This window comes from Podarcis gaigeae (assembly GCF_964106915.1).
Source record: "Podarcis gaigeae genome assembly, chromosome: 2".
Classification (NCBI taxonomy): Eukaryota; Metazoa; Chordata; class Lepidosauria; order Squamata; family Lacertidae; genus Podarcis; species Podarcis gaigeae.
Window position 1 is genome coordinate 112,933,140 of NC_139679.1, and position 17,038 is coordinate 112,950,177.

General features: G+C 44.6%; 1 protein-coding gene across 4 annotated transcripts in view; it reads right to left on the reverse strand.

The window, feature by feature from the left end:
• The window catches only part of LOC310837709 (zinc finger protein RFP-like), a 34,903-nt gene extending 33,231 nt beyond the window's left edge, over positions 1 to 1,672 (reverse strand). For 2 of the 4 annotated variants that reach the window (XM_083724718.1, XM_083724716.1), the window contains exon 1: positions 1,504 to 1,640. The gene's annotated coding sequence lies outside the window, so the exon portion shown is untranslated. Of the gene's footprint in view, positions 1 to 1,503 lie in introns of all 4 variants that reach the window. The other 2 variants (XM_083724719.1, XM_083724717.1) reach the window with 2 other exon arrangements.
• Between the last annotated feature and the right edge of the window lie 15,366 nt (positions 1,673 to 17,038).

Here is a 17,038-nt window from a genome sequence, read left to right on the forward strand (position 1 = left end):
AGCATGACTAAGCCGCTTCTGGAGAACCAGAGCAGCGCATGGAAACGCCGTTTACCTTCCCGCCGGAGCGGTACCTATTTATCTACTTGCACTTTGACGTGCTTTCGAACTGCTAGGTTGGCAGGAGCAGGGACCAAGCAACGGGAGCTCACCCCGTAGCAGGGATTCGAACCGCCGAGCTTCTGATCAGCAAGTCCTAGGCTCTGTGGTTTAGACCACAGCGCCACCTGCGTCCCTTTTAGGGAACCCTAGACAACATTGAAATATAAGCCATGTTGGCCCCTAAGAAAAATATCAAAAGCCCTAATAGGAGGGGTGCTTTTATCAGGCTGCAAGTTTTGGAAACTCTTCATCAGGCAAGATGGTAAACAAAGTGGGAAGAGTTAATTCCTAGTGAGCAAATTAGAAATAACTATTGAAAATAGCTTCCGAGTTCAGTCCATATTCGGTTGGTTCAGTGAGCATAGGGAGAGCAAGCAAAGAGCCACAAACATATCAAAATGAAAGTCAACTTAAAATTTACCCGCGACTAGACAAATGGAGAAAAATCGCAAGCATTCATTTGAAACACTGAAAACATGATGCAGAACAAACAGCACTTCATATATAAAACACAAGTACAAAACAATGGATTAAGCAGTTACAATGGGGCTATGACAATACTTTGAAGAGCAGAAATGTATAACTATTTACACCAGCGGTTTAAGGCACCTAATAAAGCATGGATTTAAAATAAAATATAAGGAAACTATCCCCCTTCCACCCGCCCCCTCCTCTAGTTCAGCTAACTTAAGAGAAGGAACAGTAAGTAGGTTTATATTACCCCTAGGATTGGAAGAGTTGAAGAAAAACAAAAAACTTCAGGGAGTAATGCCTAGTTAAAATTACTGTAAATTGGGAATGCATTGCTCAAAAGATCCACCAGATTTATTGTGGTCCCCACTGATTCCTAATGGAAGATTGCCCAGGCAAAAATCACCCGTGAGGATCAGGGTGGAGGGAATCCGTCCCAATAAATAATTGTATCAGAAGTATAAATGCGCTGAGATGTATAGTTTTTAATTTTTTGATATTTGATTTTTTTCAGAAGCTGTCAATGGATGTATTAGTTAATTATGTATGCATTTGTATGTTTCAAAATAAATAAAATAAAATAATAATAATAAATTGTATCAGAAGTAGAATGAAAAAGGAAATCTCCACCCAAAAACACACCCCCAAAACACACCAAACCAGCATACCTTTGACATTCATGAGAGGTGCCATATGTCGGGGGCAACAGTGTAGCTTAAACGTTGGTTAAGAAGGAAACAAAAATAGGGATATAGAACAGGTATGCAAGACGAGGTGCTTTGAATGAACCGAGTTGCCACCTTGCTCCTAAAACACTGGCTTTTTTTGTAAATTTACTCACCTTCCTTCTACAAACACCATCACACACACACGCACACACACACTGCCCTTCTTTTCTACTCTTCCTTCTCAAATATCTGCCCCACCTACCTGAACTCTTCTTGTTCCTGTTTTCTTTTCTGGCAGCTTAGCTTTTTCCCAAAAGAAGCCCCTGGAAAGTCACCCAGGGCTGTTCTGCACCAACTAATCTGTAGCCCTTTGAAATGCTACGTGCAAAGGCAAAAGTAGCCTGACCTCAACTGGGGTTTGCTTCTGAAGTGAAATGGCTGGGCTCAGGCTAGAAAGCTCATCCCAGGTGCTGAGCTTGGTGATTGGGAGAAAGATCAGGTTCAGCTGTGCCTTCTGATAAGCGAGGGGGGGAAAGGAGGACTGGACTTTGACTCCTCAGCAACTACAAACATCTGCAGGGGAAGATGGGGCTCTCCACCCCTTTGTTCATTCCCATATGGGGAAGAGGCTGATCACAGAGCGGCTGTGAGCTCTTTCTATTTCAGGAGAACAACCATATTGCTGAGTTAAAGGAGCTTCCCCACCCACAAACCCCACTGTGTATGTTGTTGCAGGGGTGCCAGCCTGAATAAAATATTGGGGGCCCAGTAAGCCCCACTCCACATAATCAATCACATGATATGAGTATTGTTGGCCCAGAAATGGAAACAGGAAGAATTACCGACGAAAGAAGAATGGCAGACGAAATTAATGGACTATGCAGAATTGGACAAGATGACAGGAAGGATTCGAAACCTGCGTGACCAGAGATTCTCGGAAGACTGGAATAAATATGTGAAATATTTAATAATTATAATAATAATTATTTATTATTCATACCCCGCCCATCTGGCTGGGTCCCCCTCCCAGCCACTCTGGGAGGCTTCCAACAAATTTTTGAAAACAAATATTTGAAAAGCAATTGTAATCAACAAATTATGCTAGTAGGACTATAAGACGTTTTGTAAGGAGGGAAATATGAAATATTGCAAGGATGGTTACGAAGAGAGTTGTTAGTTAAGATAATTAAAAGTAATAGGGAAATTAAGAAATGTAAACCAAGTGGAAAAGATTAGAAAATTTTCAGATGTGATTGATGTAAGTCTAAAAATTGTATGATATGAAATTATGTTAAATGATTGTTGAAAATTATATATATTTATATATATTATATTATATATAATATATTATATATAATATATTAATATTATATATAATATATAATATATAAATTATATATTTATATATATATATATAATTATATATATATATATATATATATCACATGATATGACACACACACTATTTCAATGGCAATGTCCATCAAGGTGGGGGCTGGCCCTCTCAAATATTTTATAGAGGGTTGTGACGGTACCTCAGCCTCTAGAAGTTGGCTCCTATGTGTTGTGTAAAAATACAATTGAGCATCAGGGCCCCCTCATGGGTTGCTAAGTAGCCTGAAAAGTCAAGAGACTACCACAACCAAGAAAAAGAAGAGCATGGCAGCTTTAAGCTGTGATCCTGTTTTTATTCCGTTGCAGCTGGGTTCTCCACAGGTGAGCAGCATAGAACCCGTTACAAAAGTAACTTGGAGCTTTTTATACCTTAGGTTTTGGGTGGTATAAAGTGGCGCAGGTTTGTCAAATTACACGTAAAATGGGGCAGGTTTCGGTTAGATTGGAGAGGGGTGCAAAAAGTGAGCACGGGTGCAGTGCGCAAGAACGTTTACACTTGACAAGGTTACACCGGTGTGACAATCTGAAGTGGTTTGCAACCTATTCTGCTGATAGAAGTAGTACGACTCATGCAACAACTACTTTGGGAGTGTGCTACCTGCAGGCCCCAGTAAAAGGGCCCCATTGGGGGTGAACAGCCGCTTCTTGATTATTTGGACTGCCAGGGCGAAACAGGTGCAAAACGCCAGCACCCTGTCTCTACAACTTCATTAGCATCTCTTGGTATTGTGAACATTGAACTTACCTTTTGTTGGTATCTTCGTGAATTTACCTAAAAAGATAGAGAAAACAAAAGACTGAGTTAAGCACTTGAAAAATCCATTGAAATCAGGCATTATAAGTTCATCTTAGGTTGGGCAGTTCGCAAGTCTCTGCGGCTTTGCATAAGTTTGCATCTTTTTCTCACAAGATTGATAAAGAATGCATAATCATTTTGGTAATTATTGTGTGTATATTAGTCGCCAACGTGTTTCATGGGTCGTACTACTGCCTCGAGCATGGAGACAGAGCACAGCCGTCACGGCTCCTAGCCATCGATGGGCCTTCTCTTCCATGAATTTGCCTAATCCTCTTCTAAAGCCATCCAAGTTGGTGGCCATCGCTGTCTTCTGGGGAAGCGTCTTCCATTGTTTGACTGTGAAGTTCTCTCTTTTGCCTGTCCGGAATCTCAAATATTCAGCTTCCTCAGATATTCCACAAGGCATCACTTGAGCTAGGTGAGCCAATGGCCGGACTCAACGCACAGACATTGAGTCCCAGGTTTCTAAGTGGAAGAGGAATCGTCAGCGGAATGGTATAAAACATACCGTATCTTTCGCTCCATAAGACACACTTTTTTCTTCTTAAAAAGTAAGGGGAAATGTCTGTGCATCTTATGGAGCGAATGTGTGGTCCCTGGAGCCGAATCGCCCTCCCGGGTTGCCGAAAGCCTCCCCCATCCCATTAAGCCCCAGGAAGGTTTGGGAGCAGCAGGCAATCTGTTTGCTGAGAGAGGGGAGGAAGAGGATGGAGAAGAGGGGGACCAAGAAGCTGAGTGAAGGGAGAGGAGGTAGGTTGCTGTGAGTGGAGAGTCATGGTAGAGGGCAAAGGAGAGGCAGCAGCGAAGGGGAGAAATTGCAGGCGTCACCTGAGGAGTTTGGGCAAAAGGGATGGAGAGGAGGAGCAGTGGCGTAGCGTGGGTTGTCAGCACCCGGGGCAAGGCAAGTAATTTGCGCCCCCTAACCCTAACCCTAACCCCCAGATGTTGCGCCCGGTGCGGCCGGCCCCCCCTGCACCCCCCACGCTACGCCACTGAAGAGGAGGCTGGAAAATGGGACTGTGCTGCTTGGGGAGGGGGAGAAAAAAGTGGGGAGAAGGAAAGCCTCCCAAGGTGTGATTCAGAATATATTTTTTCTCGTTTTCCTGCTCTAAAAACTAGGTGTGTTTTATGGTCAGATGCATGTTATGGAGTGAAAAATACGGTATATTGATCTCCTGTCACCTAAATTATATCAGTTATATGATGGGATATTTAAAGACGGAATCATCTTGACATTATTCAACCAGGTTTACATTACTGTTATTCCAAAGCCCGGCAAGGACCTGACGCAATGTGCCAACTATTGCCCAATTTCTTTGATAAACATTGATGCAAAAATCTTAACAGCGATATTGGTAAATAGACTGCAAGGAGTAATACCAACTATTACTAAAAATGACCCAACAGTGTTTATAAAGATGAGACAAGCTGCAGATAACAGCAGGCTGATGCAATATGGACAGTTTGAATGCTGGACATGGGATCTGGGCTATCGTTCGGACTTCTCTTGGTGATTATTACCCATCCACGGCTCCTGGAATATCCCTGGGGCCATTGCCCCAGTCCAGCAATACAACCTGTAAATTGGCGGCGTTCTGGTACAAGAGGATGCATGTGTGTGTGAACTATTAAAACAGATCAGTGCTCTCTTCTGATGCCGACTCTCACAGCATCATCTTCACTTTCACCAATGCTGCGTTCTCTGGGGAGGGGGTCTGCTCCTGGCTCAGTGTGGGGCAATGAGATGAGGTTGCCCTTGGGTGTAATCAAGACCCATCTGACAGTAGCAAAACTCACTTGGTTGGGACAAATCCTTCAAAGCAAGGGAGGGGTAGGTGGAAGAAAAGAAGGCATTGGACCATCTTCCCACCCACCCCGTTAGACTTTCTTCCCCCTCCTTCCCCCCCAAAAACTCCCATCTGTTTACCCTCCAGTGTAGGTTTCTTACATTGGGGGGGGGGGGACGTCTGGCAAAAGTGCCTTTGGCAGGGAAGGTTGTATGTGTGATGGGGAAAGGGTTCAGCACTCTAAGTGCTCCCCCCCCCCACTTTACAGGGAGTTTGTAATGGACGGATTCTGACATGCTGTGTCACTGCCGCCATGTGCAGCCACCAATTTCTTCTTTCTCTCTCCCCTTGCCCCCCTGCAAGTTGTCTGTCTTGGAGCAAATGTCGATCGTGGCCTCCTGTTGTTTTGGGGAACCACATTGTTCCCCTTCTTGCTCTCTCGGGGGCCGATGGGATGTCAACCACACTACAGCTCTGCTACCCTGATGTGTAGTTTGTGCGAGTCTGTTGTTGGTAAGGGCTCAACGATAAAAACAACAACAAAAAACCCAAATGAAGCACTGACATAGGCGCCGACTCCATGGGGCCTGAGGGGGCCCGAGCCCCCTCAAAAATTCGTTTGGGGGGGCTCTGCCCCCCCAATAATTTGAGAAAATTATTAGTTATATTATGCTTTGTAAAATCACAAAATTATGTTGGTATTTTTTATTTTCCTTGTTTGACGATAGTTACCTTTTAAAATACATTCAGTAATGAGTTAAAACAAAGCCACTCCCGATCTAGAGAGGGGGTGGGGTTGTGGGCTCTCGACCCATCAACAATCTCGCGGGGCTGGCGTCAGCGAGAAGCGGGGATTCCCCCTAGCTCATTAATATTCACCGCCCACGGCGGCAGCCAATCGGCTGCCGCAAAGGGCGGGCCCTCACAGGTTCACTTAAGGTTGGGGCAGCCCGGGGCTCGCCCCTTTCGTTCCCCCAGCAGCAGCAGTTTGGAGGCCTTGGCCCCCCCCCAATATTTTTTATAAGTCGGTATGGGGCCACGCCCCCCCCCCCAATATTTTTTATAAGTCGGCGCCCCTGAGCACTGATTCAATTTGGGACATGGCATACAAGACTGAGCTTGTGTGGCGAGTTCCCCCCCCCCCCGGGAAATAAAGACACAAGAGACCAGAGTTTAAGGTTAATGGGTCAAATTAGGCCACAACTTTATTGATTACAGGAATTGAGGGGTATTGGCTTAGGCATTGGTCCTATCAGCTAACCGGCTTCAGCCCGCTTGCATGAAGACCGGCAAGAGTTAACCACCAGTAGGGGGAGTCCTGCTGAGGCACATCAACTAGCAGCTCCCCCCGGGGTCACCGCTTGGGGGTGCGCCGTTGGCCCACACCTCCATAGGCTTAGGACGAGGCCACGCCCCCCAGAATCCTTTACCGGACTTCCCTTCGATTTGGGGGAAGGTGATTGTGCTTCCTTCCCCCCTCCCCTTATGATCTGCATAACCCGGTCAGCTGGAGCGCGACGTTCCAAAGAGGGCGGTCCTTGGCTGCGCAGGCCCTAAATAGGGCGGGCCACGCCCCCTGGACCAGCCAATTGGCTGGCTGGGGGGGGGGAATGATGCAGCCGAGGATTCCCCTAGTATCGCAGGGGCTGTGCGCCAGCCCCCGCTTGTGTGGGGAGGGGCTTGAAGCCCGCAACCCCACCTCCTCTCTAGTTCGGAAGTGGCTTTCCCAATAAAGTAAGTATGAAGGAGGGTAAAGACTGGCAAATTGCCCTTTCACTGGAAAAAAAGCGAAGCTTTTCATTTTAGTTTGGAATAGTGAATTACAAGAAGTGGTGCAAGCTTATTCATTCTCGGCAGGAACAGAGATGTGGCCGCTTACCAATTTGAGGTTCACGGAAAGGAGGTTTCAGTTTTATTGTTCCTGTTTTGTTAATACTCAGTGGAGTTTCCAGAATTCTATATATGAAAAAGTCTACAGTTATTTCCAAAGAAGGGGAAATTCAACATTCAGCAACACTTCTGTTTTGTGTATTTTGTGCTGCTGTTGTTGTTTTGCAGTTTTGTATTAATAAAGACATCATTGTGAAAGGAAACACCATTCACATCTGAACGTGAATAAAACAGTAAATGTTTATCATTGAAGAATAAAGGAATCATTCCTTTATTCCTTTTAATTTGCAGCATCTTAAATGGTTTTTATGGAGGGACGCAGGTGGCGCTGTGGGTTAAAGCCTCAGCACCTAGGACTTGCCGATCGAAAGGTCGGCGGTTCGAATCCCTGCGGCGGGGTGCGCTCCCGCTGCTCGGTCCCAGCGCCTGCCAACCTAGCAGTTCGAAAGCACCTCCGGGTGCAAGTAGATAAATAGGGACCGCTTACCAGCGGGAAGGTAAATGGTGTTTCCGTGTGCGGCTCTGGCTCGCCAGATGCAGCTTTGTCACGCTGGCCACGTGACCCGGAAGTGTCTCCGGACAGCGCTGGCCCCTGGCCTCTTGAGTGAGATGGGCGCACAACCCCAGAGTCTGTCAAGACTGGCCCGTACGGGCAGGGGTACCTTTACCTTTACTAAATGGTTTTTATAATATTATATTATTTTATTATTTTATTTTTGCTTGGGGTGGGATAAGCATTTAGTCAGGGTGGGGAGTAGTTTAATTTTAGCACTATTGTTCCTTGCTTTGTTTTTATTTTTATTATTCTGTTAAGTTATTATATAGTTTGTATTTTGCTTTTTAAGGGGAAGGGTCAGGGCTGCCTGGGAGTGGGCCTCAGCCAATAGAATGGCTGGGGCAGGTTCCACAGGGGGGGGGATGTATTGGGACACCCGATCTCAGTGATCATGGGCAGGAGGAGGAGTTATGCTAAGACCAGACCATCTCATTACCGAGGAGGCAGGCTTAGTCGTTGTTTGAGGACTATCCCTGCCTCCAGGTCTGGTCCTGACCGGAAGGATACTGGAATCAGCAAGGGAAACCCACATGACCTGAGTGTTGCTGTGCAATGCCAGGTCAATGATGAATAAAACCACTGCCATCCACGACCTGATTGTGGATGGAGGATTTGACCTGGCATGTGTGACAGAGACCTGGTTGGATGAAGCAGATGGGCCTGTCCTTGCCGCTGCTTGCCCACCAGGTTTCTCTTACTCACAGCAACCCAGGTCATGTGGGTGGGGAGGGGGGGGGTTGCAATGATTTTTAGGAAATCATTAGTCTGCACCAGGCGTCCTATTGGGAAGACCCAGTTTTCCGAGTGCATGTTCTGGAATTTGGGCAATAGGGGCAGTACAGGATTCCTACTGGTGTAACGACCTCCCTGCTGCACCAAGGATTCCCTGCCCGAGCTGCTTCAGGTCGTGGCGGATATGCTCCTGGAGACACCTAGCTTGGTTGTCCTGGGGGATTTTAACATCCATGCCGACACGACCTTACAAGGGGCCGCTCGGGACTTCATGGAAAGCATGGCCTCCATGGGGCTGTCCCTGAATAAGTTTGGCCCAACTCATAGCCGCGGACATACCTTAGACCTGGTGTTTACCTCTACGGATGTTGGTGATCTGACACTAACTAAGAGTGAAACAAAAGAAGTGCCATGGTCAGATCACTTCCTGGTGCAACTGGACTTCCCCGCGACCCTTCCCCTCTGCAGGGAGGTGGGACCGATTCGGATGGTCCGCCCCTGCCACTTAATGGATCCAATTGGCTTCCAGAGAGTGGTAGGGGATGTTTTATCCCAAGTTGATGGCCTTTCAGCTGATTCCCTGGTGGCACGCTGGAAGGCGGAGTTAACCAGGGCTATTGACTGTCTGGCTCCAAAGTGCCCTCTCCGATTGCATGGAGCCCCGACAGCCCCGTGGTTTTCCCCTGAGCTGAGGGTGATGAAACAATTGTTGAGACGGCTAGAGCGCTGGTGGAGGAAAGCTCATTCTGAATCAGACCAGACACGGGCTAGAGCTCAACGTTGAGCCTACCAAGTGGCAATGGCGACGGCGCAGAGGGCCTTCTTCACCGCCTCCATTGCATCTGCAGAAAACAGCAGCAGGAGACTTTTTCAGGTGGTTCACAATCTATCGGAACCACCTGTACCACCGGGACCTGGTAGGGACCCCAAGATCTCCTGCAATGCTTTTGCAAAGTTTTTTGCAGATAAAGTCACTCAGATTCAGAAGGAGGTAGACTCCACCGTGGGATAAGGGCCGGAGCGGGAGAGTGCTAGAGTACTGTCTGGTCCTATTAAAGGTAAAGGTAAAGGTACCCCTGCCCGTGCGGGCCAGTCTTGACAGACTCTGGGGTTGTGCGCCCATCTCACTCAAGAGGCCAGGGGCCAGCGCTGTCCGGAGACACTTCCGGGTCACGTGGCCAGCGTGACAAAGCTGCATCTGCTGAGCCAGAGCCGCACACGGAAACGCCGTTTACCTTCCCACTGGTAAGTGGTCCCTATTTATCTACTTGCACCCGGAGGTGCTTTCGAACTGCTAGGTTGGCAGGCGCTCGGACCGAGCAGCGGGAGCGCACCCCACTGTGGGGATTCGAACCGCCGACCTTTCGATCGACAAGTCCTAGGCGCTGAGGCTTTAACCCACAGCGCCACCTGCGTCCCACCTGGTCCTGTTACATGGGATCAATTCCAATCTGTTACCTCCGAGGATGTGGACAGGCTGCTTGGACAAGTGAAACTGACCACCTGTCTCCTTGATCATTGCCCATCCTGGCTGATAAAAGCAATGGGCTCTGCGGGGTGGTGAATGCTTCCCTCTGTGAGGGAGCCTTCCCAGACCCGCTGAAAGAGGCGGTCATTAAACCGCTTCTTAAAAAAACATCTTTAGACTCGGCCAATTTGGCCAACTATTGCCCAGTCTCAAATCTACCATTCTTGGGCAAGGTGATCGAGCAGGTGGTTGCCAATCAACTCCAAGCACGCCTGGAGGATGCGGACCATTTGGATCCCTTCCAATCGGGATTCAGGCCTCACCATGGGACTGAAACTGCCTTGGTCGCGCTGGTTGATGATCTCCGGCGGGCTAGGGACGAAGGTGAGAGCTATTTCCTAGTTCTGCTGGATCTCTCAGCGGCCTTTGACACCATCGACCATAACATCCTTCTGGACCATCTAGAGGGGCTGGGAGCTGGGGGCACTGTCATACAGTGGTTCTGCTCCTTTCTCCTGGGCCATGTCCAGAAAGTGGGGGGGGGGATGAGTGTTCAGACCCCTGGGCTCTCACTTGTGGGGTGCCTCAGGGTTCCGTCCTCTCCCCCCATGCTTTTTAATATCTATATGAAGCCGCTGGGAGAGATAATCAGGGGATTTGGGCTGGGTGTTCATCAGTATGCAGATGACACCCAGCTCTACCTCTCCTTTAAATCAGAACCACTGAAGGCGGTGAAGGTCCTGTGTGAGTGCCTGGAGGCCGTTGGAGGATGGATGGTGGCTAACAGATTGAGGTTGAATCCTGACAAGACAGAAGTACTGTTTTGGGGGGACAGGGAGTGGGTGGGGGGGGATTCACTGGTCCTGAATGGGGTAACTGTGCCCCTGAAGGACCAGGTGCGCAGCCTGGGAGTCATTTTGGACTCACAGCTGTCCATGGAGGCGCAGGTTAATTCTGTATCCAGGGCAGCTGTCTACCAGCTCCATCTGGTACGCAGGCTAAGACCCTACCTACCCGCGGACTGTCTTGCCAGAGTGGTGCATGCTCTGGTTATCTCCCGCTTGGACTACTGCAACACACTCTACGTGGGGCTACCTTTGAAGGTGACCCAGAAACTACAACTAATCCAGAATGCGGCAGCTAGACTGGTGACTGGGAGTGGCCGCTGGGACCACATAACACCGGTTCTGAGAGATCTGCATTGGCTCCCAGTACGTTTCCGAGCACGATTCAAAGTGTTGGTGCTGACCTTTAAAGCCCTAAACGGCCTCGGTCCTGTATACCTGAAGGAGCATCTCCACCCCCATCGTTCAGCACGGACACTGAGATCCAGCGCCGAGGGCCTTCTGGCGGTTCCCTCATTGCGAGAAGTGAGGCTACAGGGAACCAGGCAGAGGGCCTTCTCGGTAGTGGCACCCGCCCTGTGGAACGCCCTCCCATCAGATGTCAAAGAGATAAACAACTACCTGACATTCAGAAGACATCTTAAAGCAGCCCTGTTCATGGAAGTTTTTAATATGTAACGCTGTACTGTTTTTAACACTTGATTGGGAGCTGCCCAGAGTGGCTGGGGAAACTCAGCCAGATGGGCGGGGTATAAATAAATTATTATTATTATTATTAGTGATGCACATTTAGTGAGGCAGTGCAGCCTTGTTTGGGAGACGCAGGTGATTCCTCTCTCCACTTCCTCCCCCCCCTTCTCATAAAGATAATTATGAAAAAAAAATGGCAGGAAATTAAAAGAAATTTGGAAACATGGAAAAGGATGAACCTCCCTTTTATGGGGGGAATTGCAACTATAAACATGAATGTACTTCCAAGGATGTTACAGTGGTACCTTGAGTTACAGATGCTTCAGGTTACAGATGCTTCAGGTTACAGACTCCGCTAACCCAGAAATAGTACCTCCGGTTAAGAACTTTGCTTCAGGATAAAAACAGAAATTGTGCAGCGGCGGTGCACCGGCAGCAGGAGGCCCCATTAGCTAAAGTGGTACTTCGGGTTAAGAACAGTTTCAGGTTAAGAACGGACCTCCAGAATGAGTTAAGTTCTTAACCTGAGGTACCACTGTATTTCTCTTCCAAACTGTTCCAGTAATAACAGGGGATGCATGCTTTAAAGAATGGCAGAGAGAAATATCAAGATTTGTCTGGAATGGTAAAAAGCTAAGGATAAAAAACAAAATTTTAACAGATGTGAAAGAAAGAGGCAGATTCTCACTTCCAGACTTAAAATTGTATTATGAAGCTGCCTAATATCCCTAATATGGATCCGAGATTGGATCAAGTTAGACAGGAAGGAAATAACTGACTTGGAAGGACATGATAATAGATTTGGATGGCATGCCGACCTCTGGTATGGAAAAGCAAAAGTACATAAAGGATTCCACAGCCATTTAATAAGAAAATCATGGTTGAAAGTATGGGAGAAATAGGGGCCGAACCACAACTTGTACCTACACCTACACCGGCGGGGTCTCTAGACCAGGAGAAAAAGATACCACCACCAGATCAATAACAGATTTGACCAGGATGTCTCTGCAACTTCTTAGCTGGAATATAAATGGCGCCAACATCCCGGACAAAAGAAGAAGGATATTTCATATTTTGAAAAAAGAACAATTGGACATTATTTGTCTGCAAGAAACACATGTGACTAGGCTACACAGAAAAGTGTTAATAAACAAAAGATTAGGCCAAGAATTTATTTCTTCAGATCGAGTAAAGAAAAGAGGCGTGGTGATATATGCAAAAGAGAGCCTGTCACCAAAACTCCTATTCAAGGACGAACATGGACGAATTCTGGCAATTGAGATTCAGGCTCAAGGTGAAAAGTTTTTATTATTAGGAATCTATGCGCCAAATGAGGGGAAATCGGAATTTTACAAGAAGCTGCATGAGATTATGCTGGACTATCTGGACTATGATAACATCATTATGTTAGGAGATATGAATGGAGTGGTATCAACTAACATGGATAAGTCACAAAGCCATAACGTGACAAAAGATGGCAGACTACCAAAGACATTTTTTGAAATGACTGACAACATGGACTTGATTGACATCTGGAGAACAAAGAATCCCCTAGAAAGACAAGGAACATTCTTTTCTGAAGCCCAACTGACATGGACAAGAATTGACCAAATTTGGACAACTAAAGGCCTGGCCCCGAAAATAAAAAAAGTGGAAATCTGCCCAAGAACCTGCTCCGACCATAACGCTGTCAAGATGGATATGAGACTAACTCCAACCGGCTCCTTCAGATGGAGGATGAATGACAACTTGTTTAGAGATCAGGATATTATTAAAAAGGCCCAAAAAGCTTTGAAGGACTATTTTGAGATAAACCTGAATACTACAGTCGAAAAAAGAACTGTTTGGGACGCAAGTAAGGCGGTGATGAGAGGGTTTCTGATACAGCAGAATACAATCAAGAAAAAAGCGCAGAATGACAAGAAAGACAAGATCTTGGAGAAAATTAAAGAAGGTGAGAAAAAGTTAAAATCGAAACCGAAATCAAAGGAGATCTTAAGAGAAATTAAACACTATCAAGTACAATATGCAAAAATGATGAACCAAGAAGTAGAATGGAAGATCAAGTTAATGAAACAAAGATCCTTTGAATCGGCAAATAAATGTGGAAAGCTGCTAGCATGGCAGCTGAAAAAGAGACAAAAGCTGAACACAGTAACAAATTTGGAAATTGAGGGAAGAAATATTCAGAACCCGATGGCAATTAGAAAGTGCTTCCAGAGATTCTTCAAACAACTTTACACACAAGGGCCGCAAAATGATTCAGAGATAGATCAGTTTTTACAGAAGTATGGTTTACCAAAGTTGTCTCTTAAGAACAGAACAATCCGGAAATATAAAATAACACAATTAGAAATTGAGGAGGCCATTCAGAACATACAACTGGGCAAGTCTCCAGGGCCAGATGGGCTTACCTCCAAATATTATAAGACATTGAAAGACTATTTGATGCATCTATTAATGGAGGTTTGCAATGAAATTATGGAAGGGAAAAAGGCACCGGAGTCATGGAAAGAAGCTTTCATCACATTGATACCCAAACTAGAATCTGAAAAGACGCAACTCAGGAATTACTGCCCCATCTCCCTTTTAAACGTGGATTATAAAATATTTGCAGACATTTTAGCAAGAAGATTTAAAAAAGTACTAAATGAAGTAATCCATAAGGACCAAGCAGGCTTTCTCCCAGGTAGACATTTGTTTGCTAACACAAGGAACATTATTGACATTTTGGAACTTTTGTAAACAAATATTAATACAAAAGCTGTTTTAATCTTTATAGATGCGGAGAAGGCCTTTGACAACATCTCTTGGAAGTTCATGAAGAAAAATTTGGAAGGAATGGGAGTGGGGCGGGGTTTTTATAATGGGATAGAGGCAATTTATTCAGAGCAAAAAGCTAAATAGATAGTCAACAATGTGGTGACAGAAGGGTTCAGAATTGAGAAAGGAACATGACAAGGTTGCCCTATCTCCCCTTTGTTATTTATTTTGGTCCTGTAAGTGCTCTTGAATATGATTAGAGGAGACCGGTTGGTGGAAGGTATTCAGGTCGGAGCGAAACAATATAAACTGAAAGCATTTGCAGATGACCTAGTTTTGACCCTACAGGAGCCAGAGCCTAGTACTAAAAGGGTATTGCAACTGATTCAGGAATTTGGTCGAGTGGCAGGATTTAAACTTAATAAACAAAAAACTAAGGTTTTGGGGGAAAATTTGACTTCTTTAGAGTCAGAAAGGTTTCAAAAAGAGACAGAATTAAATGTGGTTAAAAAAGTCAAATATCTAGGGGTAAATATAACAGTGAAGAACAGAAATTTATTTAAAGACAATTATGAAAAATGTTGGTCTGAAATTAAAAAAGACCTAGATGTCTGGTCAAGATTGAAACTTTCCTTGTCAGATCGTATTGCTGCTGTCAAGATGAATGTATTGCCAAAGATGTTGTTTTTATTTCAAACTTTGCAAATAGTGGACAAAATGGAGTGTTTTGGGAGGTGGCAACGAGATATTTCTAAATTTGTCTGGCAGGGCAAAAAGCCCAGAATCAAGTTTAAGATATTAACTGATGCTAAAGAAAGAGGGGGCTTTGCCCTGCCAGACTTAAAGTTGTATTATGAATCAGCAGCCTTTTGCTGGTTGAAAGATTGGCTGCTTCTTGAAAACACTGATGTTTTAGATTTGGAAGGATTTAATAATGCGTTTGGTTGGCATGCATATCTGTGGTATGACAAGGTTAAAATACATAAGGCTTTCAAGAACCATGTTGTCAGAAAAGCAGTGTTTAATGTCTGGTCAAAATATAAGGACTTATTGGAAAATAAAACCCCAAGGTGGCTATCACCAATGGAGGCTAAGGCCCCGAAAAGACTCAATATGGAGGCCAAATGGCTGAAATATTGGGAAATAATAGAAAAAGATGGTGACAACTGGAGACTGCAGAGTATGGAGAAACTAAAGGGGAAAGTGCGAAATTGGTTACATTACGCTCAGATTAAAGAAGTCTTTAAGTCAGATAAAAAATTAGGATTCCAGGTGTAAAAATCAAAGTTAGAAACAGAACTGTTAGAACCCAGCTCTAAGACACTTTCAAGAATGTATAATTTGCTGCTAAAATGGAATACACAGGATGAAACGGTCAAATCAGCTATGATAAAATGGGCACAGGACATAGGGTACAACATCATGTTTGCTGACTGGGAAAAGTTATGGACCACCGGTATGAAATTTACGGCATGTAATACCCTGAAAGAAAACATTATGAAAATGATATACAGGTGGTACAGGACCCCAGTCAAGCTTGCAAAGATATATCATTTGCCTGACAATAAATGTTGGAAGTGTAAAGAGGCTGAAGGAACATTCTTTCACCTCTAGTGGACGTGCCCTAGAGTGAAGGCTTTCTGGGAAATGATATATAACGAGCTGAAAAAGGTATTTAAGTACACCTTTCTTAAGAAACCAGAGGCCTTCCTCCTGGGCATTGTCGGCCAAAGTGTGCAAAAGAAGGATCAAACTTTTTTTATGTATGCCACAACAGCAGCAAGGATACTCATTGCTAAGGGCTGGAAAACTCAAGATTTGCCCACACTGGAAGAATGGCAGATGCAGCTGATGGACTATATGGAACTGGATGAGATGACCGGCAGAATCCGAAACCAGGGAGAAGAATTGGAGGAGGAGAACTGGAAGAAGTTTAAAGATTATCTACAAAAGCATTGTAAACTGTATGAATGTTAAGAAAATTGTATGATCTGCAACATCAGGGCTCCAACAAATTAATAAGCTATATCTGTAAAAGTTAATGTAATTGAAAAATAAGATAAATTGTGGATAAATGGTATTCTATAATTAACCTTTGACAAGAGAAATTTAAAAGATTAAATTTGAGATTTGAATATTGGGAAATTTTAATAGACAAATTAAATTAAGTTAATAATTTGCTGGTAAAACTTATGAGTTTAGAGAGTAGGAACAAGAGGCGTGAGGAATTCCAAGGATGTTTATGAAATGAGGATATCTGAACTTGGTATGTTTTTTTATATATATCTTTATTGTTAAACAAAAATTTAATAAATATTATTTTTTTAAAAAAAATGAAAGTATGGGAGAAATATAAAGATTTATTAGAACTGAAAACACTTTGGTGGCTATCACCTATTGAAGCACAATCACTTAAAATATTGGGGGGGGGGGAGGAGAGTGGCCAACATATAGAGAACTGTTGGTGGAACGAGAGGGAAAGTTAAAACTGAAAGACTATGATGAAATAAAAGAAGCTGGTTGCATCATAAACAATTACAGGATATTTTTAATAAGGATAATAAAAAAGGCTTCTCATATTCGGTTTCCAACTTCCAAAAGGAAGTGATAGAAGAAAATACAAAATTATTAAAAAAGCCATATAACATTCTTTTGGAGTGGGAGACCGAAGAGAACTATATGAAAATGATGTACAGATGGTATTTATCACCGGCTAAATTGGCAAAAATGTATAAAAACGAAAAGAAAGAGTGTTGGAGATGTGAAACAGAAGGTACGTTTTATCATATGTGGTGGGATTGTAAAAAGGTAAAACCCTACTGGGAAATGATATACAATGAATTGAAAAAAATATTGAAAATAATTTTGTAAA